Genomic DNA, 19539 nt, shown 5'->3' with positions numbered 1-19539 from the left:
GGACTTTCAGTCCTTAGTCATTGCAGAGTTATAAACCTGAACTCCCCTTTTCCTTACAAAAGTCAAAAAACAAATGACAGTATCACAAGTAGGCATATGCAAAGAACAGGCCCCCTACTAAACTCAGAAATATTTTTTTTTATTTATTATTGTTGATTGCATTAATCAGAACGTATAGACGGCTATACAGCCTACAGCCCTGTTCAGTTTATTCCCTGAAATTATCAGCAGATGATCCTGGAGCTGAAGGCTCTCTCAGAATACTCAATGAAAGAGGTTTAGCATTTGCATTCAATTACTTCTCAAACTGCACTTGACACTCAGGGACAGGAAAGTCCATAGAAGCAACACACCTCACCTGCTTTTGCATGAAGTCCAGTGGCTTTGTTTAAGCTGCTAATGCAGTTTCAAATGGTGTGAATACACCTTCGGGTCTGGCAACAGCACTCGAAGGATAAAAACCACAGGCTAGACGGTCACTACCCAAACCAGCAGGGCGAAGAGTCAGATGGGCTCGTCCAACAATGCCTTCAAAAAGATGACAATAAATTGTGCTTTCAAAGTTCTCTTGACAGTAATACTGGAAGTATGTACTACTACCACAAGGAAGTAATTTCTACAAAAGAAGTATCTTGAGCAGTCACATTCTTTCCTGTAGAGAAGATAATTCTTCCTCCACACTGATGAGCAATACCACAAAGAAAACAATTCAGAAACTCAGCAACAATTACTCAGGAAGAAATTATCCCAAAACTCTGCTAAATAAAGCAACTGTATGATGAAACGACTGCAATTCTAAAAGAGGAACGATCTCAGAAAGGGCTTTCTGACAAACAGCTTTTCAAAACAAAATATATTGGACATAGAAAGTAATCAGATTTACCTAAAAGAGGGGGGCGGGGGGGGAAGAACTTCCTCTGCAAAATATTTTAAGTTCTAATGGTACTATGACAACCGAAGAAAAGCTGTTGCTTTTCTCCATGAGCTTTACACTGCTCATTTTGTCTTTCTGTACTTCAGTTCCCAACACCTTGCTTATGCAAAGTCCTAGACAAAAGCTAAGCCACTCCTGTTGGACTACGAGTGTTTTGTGGCCAGAGACCAGAATTCACTGCATATGCGTACAGTGCTAAGCATTAGAAGGCCCCAACCTAGGAGCTTCTCTGCTTCATTCCAGTAAGGCACCATGGGTTCATCGCGACTGCCAAAGCCAGCCTCGGTGGCAGAAGAGCAAGAGAAGCTGAAGAACAGCAGCTCTGGAGGACTCATGTCTTCCACAGGAAAGAGAGAATCAAAGGAAGGGTCAGCGACTTTCCAGAAGGGACTTGCTTTGCAGACCTGACTAAATTCAGAAAGTTCCTCAGACTGGTCCCCATTAGCAAATGCCAACTTTAACAGGAACTAATCTTCTGAAGCAGTTACCTGACATTTTTGTGTTTACTTTCAGTTCACGTTCGAGTATTTCAAAGTTACTGCTGATGTTCACTGTAGGTTTGGCCTATATTTCATTTTCTTTCAGTATTACATTCAACATACCAGTAAACAAATCCTACTTCTTTTCAGAACTGATATTCTTCAAGGGACTCTGTGGGAGCTTTCCGAATTGGAAAGTCTCATAAAACTATGCAGTGATTCACCTTCTGCTAACAGATGTTTGAAGTGCAAATGTACACCGAGAAGCGTAACTTGTTCCCTTTTTGAGCCACACAATGCAACGCACGTGTGCGAAAAGAGCATTTAGCCAACTTCACTTGAAAGCACAGATGTGACTTAGAGTTGCAGTTTGCTGAAGTGGTGGGCATTATATTTTAATTTGCTGCTAAGGAAGCTGGAAACCAGACAGACGTGGACAGTCCTACACACACACACACAAATAACCGAGTATCTTTACCATTACTTTGTATTTTAAGCAGCATGTCAAAACACTGCTACCAGAAGTCTCACCCAGTGAGGTAGCTACCACTAGAGAGGCATACCTTCTTCAGAAAGCCAACAAACACTTCACAAAGCTTTAGCTTTTCAATGCTTTTTCACTCAAAGACTGAATAGCTTTCTAAAATTCCTTACTACATTGTACGTTTAAGCAGCGCAGCTAACCATCTCCCACAAAATCCTTTTCTTTCCTATTGACCGAGTGCATGCATATGCAGCTGAAAACTCTACGTTTCACAAAACCAGTGTATAAATCTCACCAAAATCAACAGCACTGTAATTTTACTCTTAATGCCAAATTCTCTCTGTGTAATGTTCTTATAAGAAGCTAAGTCCCTATGTTCACACTACTACTGGTCCATGATCCATCAATTGTTTCCCAAAATCCTAGTTCTGGCTGTGAAAGGCACTGTAAAGAACATCTGGAAAAAACAAAATTAGCATTTACTTGGCTTACCAATACTGTTTCCTGAAATTAAAATCAACCTAACACAAAGAGATTGCTGCTGTATAAAACATTAAAACATATTATATTAAAATATTAATACGTATAGATATGTATATGTATAAAAGCATCTTCTAATTTCCATTAAAGCAATGTTAAGAGCTCAAAACAACAACAGGAAAAAAAACAACCACACACACACACACACACACACACACACACAAGAAAAGAAAAGAAAAATCAACCATATAACTGAAAAGTAACCACAGAGCTTATTTTGGCAACACTGCCTCCTCTGTGAAAGCAAACTCCTATTTAATACACAACAGCAAATAATGAGGCTGTTCACAGACAGCAGACTGTTTTGAGTTGTTGTACCGGGTGCCTAGATACAGAGAAACAAGAGGCCTAGATACAGACTGGTCTTATGTCAATTTTGTAGCCAAGGAATAACTCTTAAAGGAAGACAGAAACAAAAGAAAACTACATAAACAAGAAAATGTATATTTTCCTTCAAAAGCATACTGCACACAGATCTTACAAAATAAATTTTAGCACAACCTTTTAAACAGATCCCATTTTGAATGCCATGCTCTTTATTCTAAAGGAGAGAAACTGCTTTGCTGAGCTGAAACTGGATTATGCATAAGCCACTGAACCACTCAAAGATTGCAGAGATGAATAGTTTGGGAGTCATTCTGGGAAAACTGCTGGTCTTATTCACCTTAACTCTAAGATGACCAGTGTGAAGAACCCTTCCAGAATGATGGTAGGCATGTGCTTGGTGTATCAGCGGAGTGTGACTCAGGCAAGGAAGCAGCTGACATTTACAGCCCAGCAGAGAAGGGCCATCTCTTCTCTTCAGCAGAGATCAGCCACTGCTGCAAATCAAAGGCAAGAGGGAAGATGAGGAGCAGATGTAAAACAAACCCAATCCACCAATCCAAACCCCCTACAATTTAGGGGCAGAGGGAAGGGTATCATAAATGCTAGATGAAAGATCAGTCCAGGTGAATGAAAAAACATCAGGTAAGCTGCTAGCCACAGAGGTAGCCGCCAGTAAGCTGGATACTTTCATTTGCACAAACCCCACAAACCAAGAAAAAAGCATTGCAGTGAACAAGCTACACGCTAGACAAAACAGAGTTACAAATAAGGTTGAGGGGGGTGTTTTTAGGAAGAGAGAAACAATTATTCAGGCCTAAGATTTGTCCACACGCACAAGTGAGTGGCAGGAGAAAGGAGCTAACAAACAGACGACACCAGCATACCTGCTTCTTACTGACACATGCTACTTTATGCTGTTTACAAGTATAACCAGTAGCAGCTAATCCAATTAGTATTGAACCAATTTAAAGATTTTTTTGATATTCTGCCAATTAAAAGCAAAGCTATTGTCCTCTCTATCCACCTTTCAAAATATACACTTCAGAAATAAGTGTAAATATGGCAACTTCCACTACCCTACAGAGGTTATTCTTTTTGTGTCTTATGGCAGAAACACACACAAATACAGTAAATCTGCACATCAAGTGTTCTGGTACCCAGGCTTACTCGGTAGCCTCCCAGGATTTCAGACAACTTGCTTAAGCACAGCAGCTCGTTGTACCTCAAGGACAGAGCAACCAATGTAAATGAGCCCTGAAGTACTTCTTCGCACTGCTTCCCTGCCATCAGCTAAGCACTAACACTTGGCTTCTTGGGCCGGTAAGTCATTTCTTACTTTGGAAAATATAAGGTAGCAGCAAAGAGTGCCCAATTTTTCTCAGCTACAGTCTGCCTGGGCAGTACGTCGGTTTCCTCTGCTCTTCATTGCAAGATGATGCTTCCAGGCAGCATTCAAACTGAACCCAAGCACTAGCTAATTTACTAAACCATATGGCCACTCACTCCAAAAATCTCATGACCTATATTCCAGAGGGTGGCAGTAGCATAGGACAACCAGTGTTTTAAAAGGGTGTTAATGCTTTATTCCCTAATAGTAAAAATAACAGCATCAGTTCAATTTAGCCTATGGGACGACCTCTCTCCATTAAATACACTGAAAGTTTTAACCAGGTATTTTCTCCACAAGCTATTATTTCCAAATTAAAGAAAAAAAAAAAAAAAAAGACACACCATGATGTAATGCAAAGCAGACCATATGGAAGAGCAGGCTGATCTAAGGCAGTAGAGATCCTGGGTGCCAATCTTTCCCCGTGCCAAACGAGTGCCTTATGAAGTGTCTCTTCCAGACACCTCGATTCACTGCCTGCCTCCTGAGCTAGTACACCCCTTGTTCCTCAGAGGAATCTGTGCCATACATTACAATTGTGATCTTAAGTTTGCAGAATAAATTTGGGGAATATTAAGTTTCACAGATTCAAGATGAAATTACAGTGTTTTGTTCATAACCCCAGGAACTACCTTTGTGCTCTCTGACCACAGGAAGTGAGATTCCCACTTCTCAGATGCTGTTAAACTGCAGCTGGTCAAACGCTACCACCGCAGGCTGAACAAATGATACTTCCTAGCCTATTTTAATGTTATTTTCCTTAGTCTTGTGTCTTTCGTTCTAGCAGATGTCACAGCAATCATGAGCTGTAAATGAGCAGCCACTCCAGACTTCTTTTTTTTTTTTTAAACACTACTCATTTATGGATTTTCCAAAATGGCAAGGCCTATGAGTTTTAGTTAGACAGCCACCAAAAGTTCTCCTGCTTTTGCAGCAAGACTGTTCAGTCTCAACAGTGCACCCAAAAATAGATAAGAAAAACATTTTCTTTATAACATAAAGCAAAACAAAGCTTCCCATTAAAAACAAATACTTTCTACAGAAGTAACACACTTAAAATCTTTTAGAATCCAAGCTAAGATCTTAAATCATCACGTGAAAAATTAAATATTTAGATAGAGCATGAAAAGATGGAGACAACAGTTCTTTTAAGGGCTGAGACTAACTGAAAGTGAAACCTCCTGAAAGTCAGGTTACTGCTTCACATTGGGAAACCTGACTGTAGTAAGTACATAACGGTGTACACAACTAGAAGCTACAGTACGTGGCTTTAACTATTGCCTCCCTTAGTCCTGTGCATGTTGAACTGTAGAGGTGTAAACAGTATTTAGTTTTGATTTGACCAGTAAATTCTTAATACCTCTGCATGCCAGAAGTCATCTGCTGATATCCCACATTCCCCGGGCAAGTTTTTATAACGATATTCTGCGATGCCGCTCTAGTACTAGTTTCAAAGGTCATGACAGGTTTTAGAAGAATTAAGAAAATGAAAGTGGTTCTCTCCCAGAAAAACAGACTTCACTGGTAAGAACAGGGCACTACGTAACCAGATACACCTGGTACTAATAAACTGCTCTGTCCATCTAATCACATAATAATAACAATAAATTTCTATTTCTGCTTTTTCCATGTTAAGTCTGAAGGATCAATACAATTTGCTCATGTCATCAATCAAGATGAGAAGAAAGTGGTTTGGTCTCAACATGCAGGTCACTTCATATTTTCCAAAGTCCCCAAACTCTTTTAGAAACTGGTAAGAGGCGCACATGAAACTTTCTGAAAGACACATGCCAAGGAATACCACATACCTTCCTTGACTAAAACAAAGCATTATGTATTTATTAAGAACTGCGCGTTCTTTGGGAAGATTTTGGTCGTGTGATCTTTTTAACTAAACAAACCCATTCCAAAAAATCCTGAGCCAAAAAGATGCAGTTGGATTGGTTTTGGCTGTTGTTTTGTTTGTTTTTTTAAAAAACACAGTCTCAATTTCTCAAAGGCTAAGTTAACTTCCCCCCAAAAAAGCATGCTGTGCTGTGGGTTTCAGCACAATCTATGCGTGGTTGTCATTAAACATAGATATAAAACTCACTATCGATATTTACATACTAACTACTCCAATTAAACATTTTTACTTCAGGAAACAAGAGGAGGGTATTACAGTCAACTAATGCAAAATATAAAATTCACAGAACTACTAATGACAGAAGTTCACCTTCTAATAATTACACAAGGATTTACTTTCCATAACAGCATTTTCAACATGCTACCTTGAGAACCACTATGGGAACATCCCATTATCAAGCCCCTAAGCTCAGGACAAGGCAGCAAAATGGCAGACATTCAGCTGAGAGACTGCAGGAGTGCAACAGGTAATGAGGGGGGGGCCCACAATAACCTCAAAGCTGGTGTTACAATGGATAAAGCTGACACCACCAGGAAAAAGCTGGAGTGAAGTGCCTAACTGACGCCTCACTGTTTTGGTGCTGAAATTTATACTCTACATTATCATTTGGATTTTTAAATCCTGCTATACTGCCAAGAACAGAGTCAAAATTAGAAAGGAGCCACAGCCATGAACCTCTCAGATGCATCCCAGCAATACACTTCTAAAGTTTCGACACAATCAACTCTTACAACTCGTATTCACCTACCCAACGAAAGGACAGTAATTATTCTGATACCCATAAACTCGTTTAGCAGGACGTGCTGTAGGACATAATCATAGGGATCACTCATTTCCTTTCACACTCACAAAAGCCATTAATCCATGGGACAAGCAAACGATTTACAATGCAAGGAATCCAAACCCCAAACACAAAGTGCAACCTAGATGAGCTCCAGCATTCTGCCACGCGTTCAAGTCGAACTTCAGTCTTCAACAAACCCAACAAAGTGTTCAAGCTCCGTGAGCAGGGAACAAAAATTCACCTGTTCGCAAGTCCCAGCAAAGCAGATGGTATTCACTGCACTCCTACAGAGTGTAAGAACGGAACGTTACTGCGGCACTTCCTGGGAGTTTCGTAGAAAATATAAAAAATAACGCAGCTGCTTTTTCCATGTTCCACAATACCACCTCAGAAAGCATACAGCTACCAGAAGGAACAAGAAGCAGGATCACAGAGGCCGGGGTGGAAACTGGGAGGATACACTGGAAGGAGCAGCACCTGTCTTTGTCTTACTACGTACCCTTTGTCCTTATCCCTCTGGCTACCACCAGAAGTTAGATACTCATCTACGCTGTCCCTCAGTTTGACCCCTTCATAGGGGGGTCTCAGTTTCTGATGTCTCAATAAAACAAAAAAAAAGAATCAAAACAGAGAAATTGTAATAGTCAAAGGCAAATATAGAAGCCGTAACAAGGAACTTCCAACTTCATGTTAGTCTTTTGGGGCTTGACAACTGATTTCCTTGGACCTTTTCATCAACCATCTCCTCTCTCCTAACAGTTTTTATACATACCTACAGCAATGAACAGTTAACAATTAATGTTCAAAACAATGTGCAATCAGTTACTGAGTTTTCTGTGCCCTTAATCACTTTTTTTTTTTGACTTAAAAACACTGAACAGTTATTTCCCCCCCCCAAAAAAAAATCTAGCTAACAGTTGCCAGTTTCTTGAAATTTTGTAAAGCCAAAACAAATGATTAAAGTATTAACAATTAGGATCAAGTATAACATGGATAAAAAAACATTTTATGGTAAAGCTGTCCAGGAACAAACACAAACTGCACACAAACAGAAAGGACTGATATTTCCACAGGCTCATCTTCATTGCACTGCCCAGTCGGAGCTCTAATTCAGGTTTTACTCCCAGACCTACTACTGGCATGCACATCAAGCTCTCTTTCATCTCTTTCAACTTAATTGCTGTTTTGTACTCAGATGCTCACACACATGCCGATTCAAGCTGAAAACATCAATACTTACAAGCTACAGATAGTTCATTAATACCTTGAAGACACAGGAGGTGACGAACTGCCTAAAAAAGCTGCTTCCCCTCCCACCATCTGCTCCCACTGCGAGTGTCCAGGCAGTACTGCGCTGAAAGAGGCTGGACAACTTACGTGACTGACAAAGAACCCCAGGGAAAGAAAGGAGGATTAGAGCACTCCTTCAGCCACTGCAACGCTTGGCTCAGCAAGCCCCTGTGTTCGCACAGCCACTGCACAGAACAGACAAAACCAGGCAGCGAGGACTGGGGACAACCGTTACTTAGGCAGCACTGCCACCAAGAAGTAACTTGTGAGATGTGAGTTCAAAATAACAGGAAATAATGAAAGCATACGCCAGAGAACAAAATAAAGCATCGGGTTTGTAGAATGGAGTGGAAAGAAACCACGTCTCTGCCACAGGCACTTCAAATGGCCCAGCCTAAGGTTCTTGTTTTCCTTTCTTTTTTTTTTTCTCCTTCCAGAAGACCAGCCAAAAACTGTCTCCTGTGAAAAAAAAATCAATTTGCAGTGTTCAAACATTCTTAATGAAGAGAAATATACCAGCATGTTCCTTAAGTGTAAATAAATATAAATAAAAACCTGCAAATTATTTTTGCAAGCCTATTTTAAAAGTTTAGCCAGCTATTAAATTTCTACACCTATTTCTAACTTAAGGTTATGGATTTGGTTTTGTATATAAACAACCACATGATGACAATGCACCAACTGAGGCATTCCTTATATAATAATGGTACTGAACAGAAAAGCAATTCAATGCAGCAGTTGTTTATATTTATTGGTTTCTATCTTAACGAGAAATATTTATAATAAAGTGTTATTTCCCTAATAATAATGAATATTATTAAAATTAACTAAACACTACTAAACGTACTAAACATATTGATGTACTAAAAGTCAATCTTTAAGATTCTCAGACAAATCCCTCACTCATTTTTTCTTCCAAAAGGAAAATGAGAGCATTAGCTTACCAAACGCATGGACAGCTGCAACAGATCGCTGCCCAGTGCACAATTCCCACCAGGGAAAACTTGGTGCGCGTCTTAGGGTGCACATGACGGACCTAAGTTAGCCAGAACCAGCAGCTGTGCTCTACTAAACAGTGCCACTGTTGAACTCATCTCTGCACCCTGAAAGCACGGAGGTTTAAGAAGGGCTGTTCACTGCCAAAAGGGTACCTTTGGGACTTGGCCATGACTACGCAGTAACTCTCCTCTGGCAGCTCACACAGTTACATCCTGCAGTAGGAAACCTGCCCTATAGAAGCTGTGCAAAGGAAAGACTATAAAGAGAGAAAGTAGCAAATATTCTCACAACTGCATTTACCTGCAAGAAAAAGAAAATATCAGGGATTGGTCATAAATAAGCTCCTCAAAACAGGTTTTTTATGTTAAAAGGATTACCACCATGCGAGCTTTACAGCAAGTACCAAGAAAGGGCTTTGCTGCCCATTGCCTCCACGTCTGCTCCATGCCTCACCCAGGTCACCACCGCGCTACACCTCACTCCTCAGCCCAACAGCAATGAGGAAATCTTGCTCAGCCACCTACCAAACAGCTTTCGGGATCTGTTCTTAGATTCAGACACTGACTGAAATTCTATTCTGAGAATTTGCTGGTTCTTAAAAAACACCTCTTTTTTCTTCTGCCCCTTGGCCTCTTCTTTCCTATTCCGGAATCATGTGAGAGACCCTGAAAAGCAGTTGAACCATTAAGTCACGGAGTTATCGGCCACCACGAGGAACAAGCTTCACCGTAACAAGAGTTTACCAGCATCCGAACATAAAACAAACGATCACGTTGGAAAGGCAAACATCCAGGCTGCAATTTTACCATTACTACAGGGTTTATTGAGCACAGTACTGCATGGAAATGTAACTCCTCTCAAATACCTTCCACCAGCAATCAATTCTGAATTCCCAGCCACGCTACAAATCGTATTGCGAGACTGAATCAATGCCAGAGACCTACTCAGACCCCCACAGCTACGCTATAATTGACCTACCCAGCCAAAAACAGTACCAAGATAAACCTGTGGTTAAGTCAACATCAACACAAACCCAAACACTTACACCCATTCAGAAGTCACAGGCAACGTCAAGCACACACAGAGAGTTCAAACCACACAAGAACTTTCTTTTCAAACACTCTGCAGACTACAGCTCACCAACTTCCAGAACTACTTTATTTGTCCTTGAATTGCTAAGACATAAACACAAAAATAACATGTGCAGGGTTGAACAAGAGCATGAAACAAATTATCCCCTCCACACAGATAAAATGGTACAATTTCAAAGTTTTATTCCAGTGATTTCTAAAATGGGTTTATGCAGCAACAAAGAGATGTAAAATGAACTCCAATTGAAAGCACTTGTGTATGGATTGCATTGAGTATTAATTCAACCAGCTTGCTCCTAAGTATAAACAACTTGTTATTTACAGTGCACAACAGGGAAGGGCACACACTGAAGCTGTAAATTTCTACCTGGAATTTATTATTTTTAGTTGTGCCAAAAATTAAGGTCTGGTTCATTTTTTCAACTTGCTTTGTCTCTTTGGCACCAGAGTACACGCTGCCCTCTGCTTTTCAGACAGGACACGGAAAAGGTTGACATGCTTGGTGCCTGTTTTGCCCCAGTTTTCACTTGTAGGGCTTGCACTCAAGCCTCCCACACCCCTGCGCCTGGTAGCACAGTCTGCTGGAATGAAGAATGACCTCCAAAAGAAGAAGATGGAGTTTGGAAGCACTTGAGCAAGACAGAAGCACACAACTCTGTGTGCTTCCAGGTAGGTGCAACTTGGAGCCCAGAGGGAGCTGGCCAATATCACAGAGACCACACTCCGCAAGTTTTTAAAAGGCTGTAAGCCTGGGGAAGGTTCCTTACGACTGCAAGAAAAGCAAACATCACATCCAGCTTCAAGAGGGGTGGAAGAGGAAGACCTGGGTAGCTACAGACCAGCCTAAGTCCATGAGAGGACGATGGAGCAAACCGTCCTGTCCAGATGGACAAGAAGGTGACTGGGAACAGCTACTGTGGATTTACCAAGGGCAAATGACACCTGACCAGCACACCAGCTTGCTGCAAGATGGCCCGTTTAGGGGATGATGGAAGAGCACTTCACACAGCAGGCAATCGACACGGTCTCTCATGGTATCCTCAGAGCCAGACTGGTGAGGCAGGCACTGGGTAAACAAGCAACATTTTTTTTCAGGAAATGGAAAGGACGTGGACATGCTCCTTTCAAAAGGATGGGGACAAGCTAGAGAAATGTGCTGGCAGGAGCCTCATGAAGTTCAACAGAGACAAGTGCAAAGTCCTGTATCCAAGACAGAATAAGCTAGTTATGTATTTAAGAATTGCAGCTGTCCTGTACATATAGGAAGCACTCATCTGATGCAGTACGCACAAACGTAAACATCCCTCGGCCACTTGCCCTTTAAACTTTTTTCCATTTTACCACTGTGCTTCCCTGTAACTCATACAGAAACATGTTTCTAGTGTTAATTTTGCACTTTTAAGCTCATTTGACCTAGAAAGAAAACACACCATCTTTGGTACTCTGATTCAAGTCTCAGGGATGACAAGACCAGGAAAGCAGAGGGCTTTAACCTGTCTTGCTTTGTGGCAGAAACTTTAATTTTTCTTCGGTCTGCTTAAAAACATTAGGAAGACCTTTGTTCCTGCTGCTCTTGCCAAAGAACAGGAAACATCTCCGCAAAGCAACAATATAACTGAGTTTTCCCACAATGGCCTTACTCATCTTTCAGAGTAATCTACTTAGCAGGTTTTAGAAACTTATTTAGGTATCACTTATAAGCAGTCACACACACACACACCAAACAAACCTTAAAAATCCATGGAGGTATTTTTTTAATACTTTGTAACACAACTTCTGTTTGTTTTTGAAGTTAAGAACACATGAAAAGGTGAAATAAATCAATTTCAATCTCTTTTCAAAAATTTCAAGCTTTGCCTCTCAAGCAGGATTCTATCAAAGCAAAGAGAAACCCCTAAGTGATCCAGGTTACAATAATGGCTCCTTTAAAAGCTGTACCACTAGAACAAACTAAGATTGAGGCTGGAACAAGCTGTCATAAATTTTAGTCTTATGAAAATATACTTTAAAACATCTTAGTCTTCTTTAAAAGAATACTTCTACAAAGCTTATGTTAATATTTGAAAGGTATGGTTCAATTTTCACTTAGGTCAACATTAAAATTCATGGGGAGAAAAAGCAATTACAGGAAAGATTAGTACAGCCAGTGGCCAGAAGGGAAAAAAGCTTCAGTGTTGCAATTTGACACATTTTTGCATCCATTTGTTTCAGAGTGCTGCTACACCAAAATTAAGAGTGCTGCTACGGTGTATCAGTCCATTGGGTACACAGAATGGATATAACCTAATGACAAATTAATTCAAACTGGAAATCAGAAGGTTAGCAATTACTGAAGTCAGTCAAGTTTGAAATAACCTTCCTGTTATAACAGAAATAACAAAAATACATGGATGATTATTTTTAAATTTGAGCGGAATAACTGCACAAACACCCCTGTCTAAAAACACCCAGATTGTTCTTCACAATTAATGAATCAACGGCAGGTTTAGCGAGAAGAAAGGGTATGCAAAGGAGAGAGCAAACCGCTACTGGGGACAAGCAGAATTAAAATACAGAACCAGAGGTGGCTCTGCTGCTAAGAGAGAAGAGAAAAAAAAAAAGACAAATGACACCAGGGTTTCATGACCAAGGGATGGCAGCACACAGGAGCTCCTACACCCTTAATATCACCTGCTACCTTCAACACAAGCACCATATACCAATCATACACTCAGAGCAGCTTCTTTTAGCAGCGGTGCCTTCTTAGATTAACTTACCGGCCATAAAAGCACGACCCAGATACCCATCACAGGCTGCGACTGCACCAGGACCGCAGCTGTTCCTTCCTCCCTACCAAAACACACTTCCTCCTCCTTTGGCTGGAGACAATATCCATAAGACCAGGCAAGTGAACTAGTTCAGGAAGTTGTTCTAACCAAAAAGTAACTTGGGAAGGGAAAAAAAATAAATTAAGAAGTACTACTTTTTGCCCAGATTAGTTCTCTTGACTAACTCACTTCTTGGTTGCATGAGTCCCATTTATGACACAGGGAAGGAGTAACCACAACTCAGATTGTCTTCACTTACCCTTGAGAACACACCAGCAACTTGGTTTCCCCAGAAAGCCACATTATGGCCTGGATGTTTTTGAAATTCCATTACTAACATCACTGAATCTTGATCACTTTTCAAAGGACTGAATGCTGTTTTTAACTGAGCAGTACTACATTTTGCTGTAACTACCTTAAAGAGAACGTTGCAGAGTACTTCAAAAAACCACATTCTGAGTTAGCTTCAATTCCTACAACGAGTCAATTCGTGCTTCCTGTGTGTAACTGCAGCAGTAGTCCCTTCAAGCTTAGCCTGCCAACTAACCTCGCAAGTAGCACCATCAATACCACAAAACCCACACAAACAAACAGCATTGCCTACAGTGCTACCTAGATGCAGGCAGAGCTTGCAGAACCGATCCCATACCCCCCATAAGCCTTCAGAAGACACGGCACATGATGACTTATGACAGTCACCTGGGATCTTCACCTACACCTTGAGGCTCAGTCAAACAAGGCTATGCTGCCTGCCCGAGCATGCAGGGAGACGGTGTCACTGAGAAGTCCCTTTGGGGACAGAAAAGCCAGCTGCCCTTCTGCAGAGCTCTGTCTGAAAAGTCACCAACAAGATCGTGGGAGTACAGCCTGACCGAGAAAGAGAGAAGCAATGCTTACCTAAGCAGGCTACTTGTTATTTCTTACCAGACCTGTTACTGTCTTCAAAAACCATAACGTTGCCATTTTACATCTTTTTTTCCACCCTCTCACAGAAAAGAAGGGATTCCCGCTAGCACGCGGGACGCAGTAAGTTATTTACTCAAGGCAATCACAACCAAGCAGTCTTCACAGAGCTCGCAGAGTGACAGCAGGACCAAAGTACGCGCCACACTTCACAAACTTGCAGACAGGCAGAGCTGCCGAGCCCAGCTCATTCAGAGCGCCATACCCACTTCAGATGCTCTCAGCTGCTTTTTCAAGTACTTTACCTCAAGACAGGGATTTTTGTGCCGAGCCACGACCAGGGAGGGCCTAACTGTGGAAGGGGGCTGGTGAGAAGTAGAAGACGGAGGAAGAAAAGAACCACAGCAAGGTGGGTGAGCCCGAGCGACGCAGACGAGGCGGATTTAGGCCAGCGGCTCGCTGGCTCCTGGGAAGGGGCTCCCCTTGCCCTACGCGGGAGCAGGGCGGCAGCGCAGCGCTCCCGGCCCCGCACCAAGTTTCTCTCCCGGCTGCCCCCCTCCCACCTCCCCTTTCCTGGGGCCGGGGCGGCGGCTCGGAGGCAGCCCCGCGGGGCCGGGACGGCCGCCGGCCCCCGCTGCCCTCCCGCCCCCAGCCGCTTCCCCTCAGGGAGCCGCCCCCTCCCCTTCCCTCCCCGAGCCCCGCGGCGGCGGCGCCTCCCGCTTACCGCCCTGCGGCCCGTCCCAGCCCGCCTCCGCCTCAGGCCGCCTCCGGCCGCAGGGCAGCGGCAGCGGCAGGCCGGGCCGCCGGGGCTCAGCGGGCCGCGCAGCCGCCTCAGGGCCGAGCCAGCGCCGGCCACGTTCCGGCAGCGCCGCTTCCTTCCCCTCCTTCCCCGCTCTGCCCTCCCCTTCCCTCCCGTCCCCGCCCCGCTCCGAGCCGTTACCCGCCGCTACCGCCGCCCCCTCGGCGCCTCAGCGGCCCGGGTGCCCCCGGGGGCAGCGCGTCCCTCGCCTCACCCGGCGGCCAGGAGCAGCGGCTCGGGCGCGGCCCGCCCACGGCAAAGACGTCGCCCTCCGGCCCCCGGGAAGCGGCGCGGCTCGCAGGGAGGCTGCTGAGCGCCCAGGGGCTCCGGTGATCCAGCTACGGCACGACAGCGACCGGCGTGGGATAACCAAACTTTTCCGCCGGCGGATCCCAGCTGTGGGTTGTTTATCAGCAGTGTTTTTGTACGGCTAAATAAATATTTAATGTGTAAACGGTAAATAGACGTGTATGTTTAAGTAAATATCCGCAGTGTTTATGTGTAAATAATGAAAGGTTGTCCCGTTGCTTTCTTTTCTTTTGCCTTTTGTGTGAAACAAATTGCATTTAAATTAACCCCACAGCTTACGCAGCTCACTGGCGCCCTTTCCATGTCAGACAGGGAGCCTCGGAGCCTCGAGGAACATCAGGCCCCAGCACTAAACAACCGTCAGTGCCACCAACAGCGAGCCTGGGACACGCAGACTGCCCTGCGGGCGCTGGGTGTACGCGGGTGTCTTGTCGCTGGACAGCCAGGACAGACGGACAGAGCCAGACAGCAGCGCAGCAGGCAGCTCGTGTCCTGCATGATGCAGGGCTGCAGCACGTCCCGCTTCTGCTGCCTGCTGCAGGACTGCGCTGCTGGGAACAGGGGAAAGGCTGAAGCACAACCACTTGCAGCAGCAGTAACGCCGAAGTGCAATTTTTAAATCTCTTTTTAAATCACTTTAAGAGTGCAGCTACTTAAAGTTGATATATCGAAGCATTTAATTCTCATGTAAGAAAAGCAGACACATTTTGAATATGCAAAAAGGCCCAGAGCTGGCTTATTTGTTACTCAGCTGTTTTGCATTGCGGTGCTGCAGCAAACTGCTCTCAAGGCTGGCAAAGCAAGCAGACGGGTGAGCATTCCCACAGAGCTATTTGGCCCGCTGTATGCGGGACTATTTGGTCAGTTGTGTGCATTATTAGTGTTTCTCTGTTGGTATTACTATTATGCACTCTTAGAGCTATCTGTCCTAGTCGTCTGCAGCTGGTGTAAAATAATCTTCAGACTGTTTTTATCGCACCACAGGGTTCAGATAAACCACAACAGTGTGAAGAATTAAGAAAGATTAAGGGGGAAGAATATTAGAGGAGAGGAACACGATTAAACAAATTAACTGTCATTATCCTCAGATGCGACACACTTCTGTGAGAATATGGGTAATAAACATGAAGAACTGAAAGTCATGTTTTTAATATTAATAAGTGTTTAAAAAAATCATCAAGAACACGTCAAAAATAAATCATGGGATCTTGGCTTCAGCGAGGATTCTCATGCTATATCATCCACCCTTCTCATAAGAAGGCTAGAGGAACGTGGCCTATTGAAACTTACATGACATGGTTAGAAAATGACACTCAGAAGTAACTCAGTTACAGTCAGAAGTAACTAGGTTATTTCTGAGTGTCATTTTGTAACCATGTCATGTACGTTTCACATAGGTAAGTAACTGAGTTACTTCTGAGTGTCACATATTCTAAACCAGAAGTTGTGTCACACATTCAAAACCAGAAGTTTGTAGCATGTGAGATTTCCAAATATTTATGTCCTGAATCTCAAACTGCCTAATGTTACCTGGTGCCGTATGACAGAGAATATTTTTATTATCCTTGTGAAGGATATCCTGTTCAGGTGAGAGCTGCAAGCATTTTGGAAGACAGAACTGAACAAATCATGGCAAGTTGAAACAAAGTTCTAAAGTAAATAGGATGTAATTCCATGAGGCAAGAAACTTAAGTAGAGCTGGGAATAACTGACTGCAAAACTGTAAGCTGGAGACAAACTGGCTAAGTAGTTAATTTACAAAATGAAGTCTTGGTTCAGAGCAGTTCACAAAAGAAAATGAGTCAACAGTGATTCAGGGTTGTAAAAAAAAAACTGTGACGACTTTACTGGAAGAAAAAGACTGTCAAGCACAAGAAAAGTGAAGTAATGTTTCCACTCCACTGAGCTCAAAAAGGCTTTTAGTGAAGAAAAGTTCTCTGTTTTGGGCACCTCTTTCAATCAGGGAGAGTTCTGCAGAGAATGTGAAAAGCTACCAGTAGTCTGGAAAACCTGAGCGTGACTGAAAGAAGTTCAGATAGATACTTGAAAAGCCAGCAAAGACATATGAAATGTCCAGCCTGGGCAATATGAGAATTTGAAATGAAGAAAGCAGATTGTTTATGAGAAAAGTGAATACACACACCAGCTCAACTGTTTAGTAATGGAAATAACTTTTTGCTGCATAATAAACTCTCAGGCTAAAGCACTGATTATCACAAATAATCACCTGTAATGTCCTGAGAGGTATGAGAAAAACCCTGAAGACATAGAGCATCCACAAGCTGAGAAGAAAATCTTTTATTTTAAAATCCACCAAAGTAAAAAAAATAAAAATAAAAAAAATAAATCAATGCCAGGCCTCTCCTGTATTATCCACTATGGGGAGCTGAAGGCTAATATTGCTGGACAGATGGTGATTAAGGAATCCAGCTGCATTCTAAATTGGAGCTATAAAGTCCATTTGCATTAATTTTCGCAACCTGAATGCTGCAAAGGTCACATATAAGTACTTGTTTTGACAGGAATGCCATTTAACCTTCTCTAAAGGATAATGGAGAGCCAAAGCCAAGGTCATCCAGCATTTGCCCAGAAGGGGCATCGCCAGCACCCGCTCCTGCCACCGCTAGAGACTTGTCTGAATCAGAATCCAGGACACTGTGAGGGACTGCCTGAAATGTCTGAAAATAGGCTCGAGGCAGGATTCCTATTCAGGAGGTAATCTATCTTATCCACGTAAATAATTGGAGGAAATTACATAGTTTGGAACAAAACCAACAATTTTGGGGCAGGTAAGCTGGAAAAATATATTCTATTTTCAGATATACCTGTGTGTAACTTGTATGGACAGAATGGTTCCAGAAACTTTTGGTCTTTGTATGTGCTTTTGTATATTGTTTTAAACCAGAATCTCAAAAATAAAAATAAAACCTTAAAGTGTTTAGAACTGATCCCGCCATGCTGTTTTTCCCACACAGCTAAGACCCTAGCATCATCACAGAGACACTGCCTCGGGTCTTTACAGTACCTCTGAGCACACTAGCCTAATATATTGATTTTATTGCTGGAACACGCTTTAGACCTCAGAAAACGGAGTGACTTCTTACACGTTTAGAACAGCACTGGAAATACTTAGGAACAGCTCATGAAGTGGCTTTTCTCCAGGGAGATTTGATACCCTTAAAACCATAGGGCTGGTGCCAAACATCACATGCCAGAGATAAAATCGAGTCAAATCCTCTTCAACAAGTAATTAATTAATATTTGAAGTTTATGGGAAATATTTCACAGTTTAAATACTTGTTGAGACTTTCTAGATACAAGATGTGTTAAAGATGTCCAACACATTGTCTAATTCTAATTAAACTTGACACAGCACTAAATAAACACCCTGTTGAATTCTGTCCACATAACGAGGATCAGAATATAGACTATTTGTTTTATAATGTGATTGTTGGTTTCCTATATTTGGTAGTTCAATAGTACAGAAGTGAGTCTACAAGTTATTTCTGACAGAACAAATCAGTATGAATCTGACAGCATTTGGAACTTAAGAAGTAGCTTATTTTCAGCAGTAATTACGTGGCAGAAAATACAGAAAACATTGCTACCACTTTTAAGATGAAGATGTGGCCTTTGAACAGTTACAGATGTAGGCTGAATCCACAAACTTCACCTGTCTCAAAAAACAGCGTTACTCTATTTTACAGAGAATAAATTGATATACACTGCTTTTAATTAGAAGTGTAAAATTATTTTCATGAAATTAGAACATTAAAAAAGAACAGCAACCCTTTTGTTAACTACACACTTTTTAGAGCTGTGATCTGTACCCAAAGACATCCACATAACATCATGAACCTAAAAATCCTTTTGCTACCTATCAACATGTCCTGTGCCTGGCTGACGAGAAACAATGTCCCTGTCTCTCACCAGGCTCAGCAGAAGACTTTTCTAGCTGCAAGTTTCCTGATATGAGTAAGGTTTCACAGAATCATTAAGGTTGGAAAAGACCTCCAAGATCATCTGGTCCAACCATTAAGTTTTTCAAATAATTTTCTACTGTCTCACAGCCATTTGTAACAGTGTATGACCTTACACAGGAATGCAAGCACGAGGTCATTGTGCTAGAGTGACTGGGCTGTTAGTGGCCTTCCTGGTGCTGGTCTGTAACACCTGAATCAAGTGTCAGGTTCCAAATGGCCTTGCTAAACCAGGGGGCTCTACTAAATAACTGGTCAGTAGAATGAAGGGAGAAGCCTTTTTCCTTTTTGGGGATGGGAGATGGAATAGAATACATAACAAAGAAGCTGCCTCCTTCTGAGAAACGTAGGTTTGATAATGTAATTAGTATCAAGCTCAGATTTGGCAGAAGAGTGTTTTTTTTTAAAAAAAAAGGCTATTTTAACACATTAAGTACCTAGGAATAGAATTTTTACATGAAATGGGGCTGGAAAAACAGGTCACTTTCCTGCAAAAACTGACAAGGATTATATCCATTTT

At 42.3% G+C, this 19539-nt stretch overlaps 1 protein-coding gene across 7 annotated transcripts in view; it reads right to left on the bottom strand.

The window, feature by feature from the left end:
• Window positions 1-19539, bottom strand: part of RABGAP1L (RAB GTPase activating protein 1 like) — a gene marked incomplete at its 5' end in the record, with an annotated part of 248705 nt that overhangs the window by 220656 nt on the left and 8510 nt on the right. For 2 of the 7 annotated variants that reach the window (XM_084290874.1, XM_084290882.1), the window contains one exon: window positions 14656-14801. The exons of 1 other annotated variant lie outside the window; for it this stretch is intronic. Of the gene's footprint in view, window positions 1-358; window positions 529-3101; window positions 3176-14236; window positions 14297-14655; window positions 14802-14871; window positions 14959-19539 lie in introns of those variants that run through there. 4 more of the 7 variants (XM_084290878.1, XM_084290881.1, XM_084290879.1 and 1 more) reach the window with 4 other exon arrangements.

The sequence above is a fragment of the Netta rufina genome, assembly GCF_964035555.1.
Source record: "Netta rufina genome assembly, chromosome: 8".
NCBI lineage: Eukaryota > Metazoa > Chordata > Aves > Anseriformes > Anatidae > Netta > Netta rufina.
This window is presented reverse-complemented; position numbering and strand designations above follow the sequence as displayed.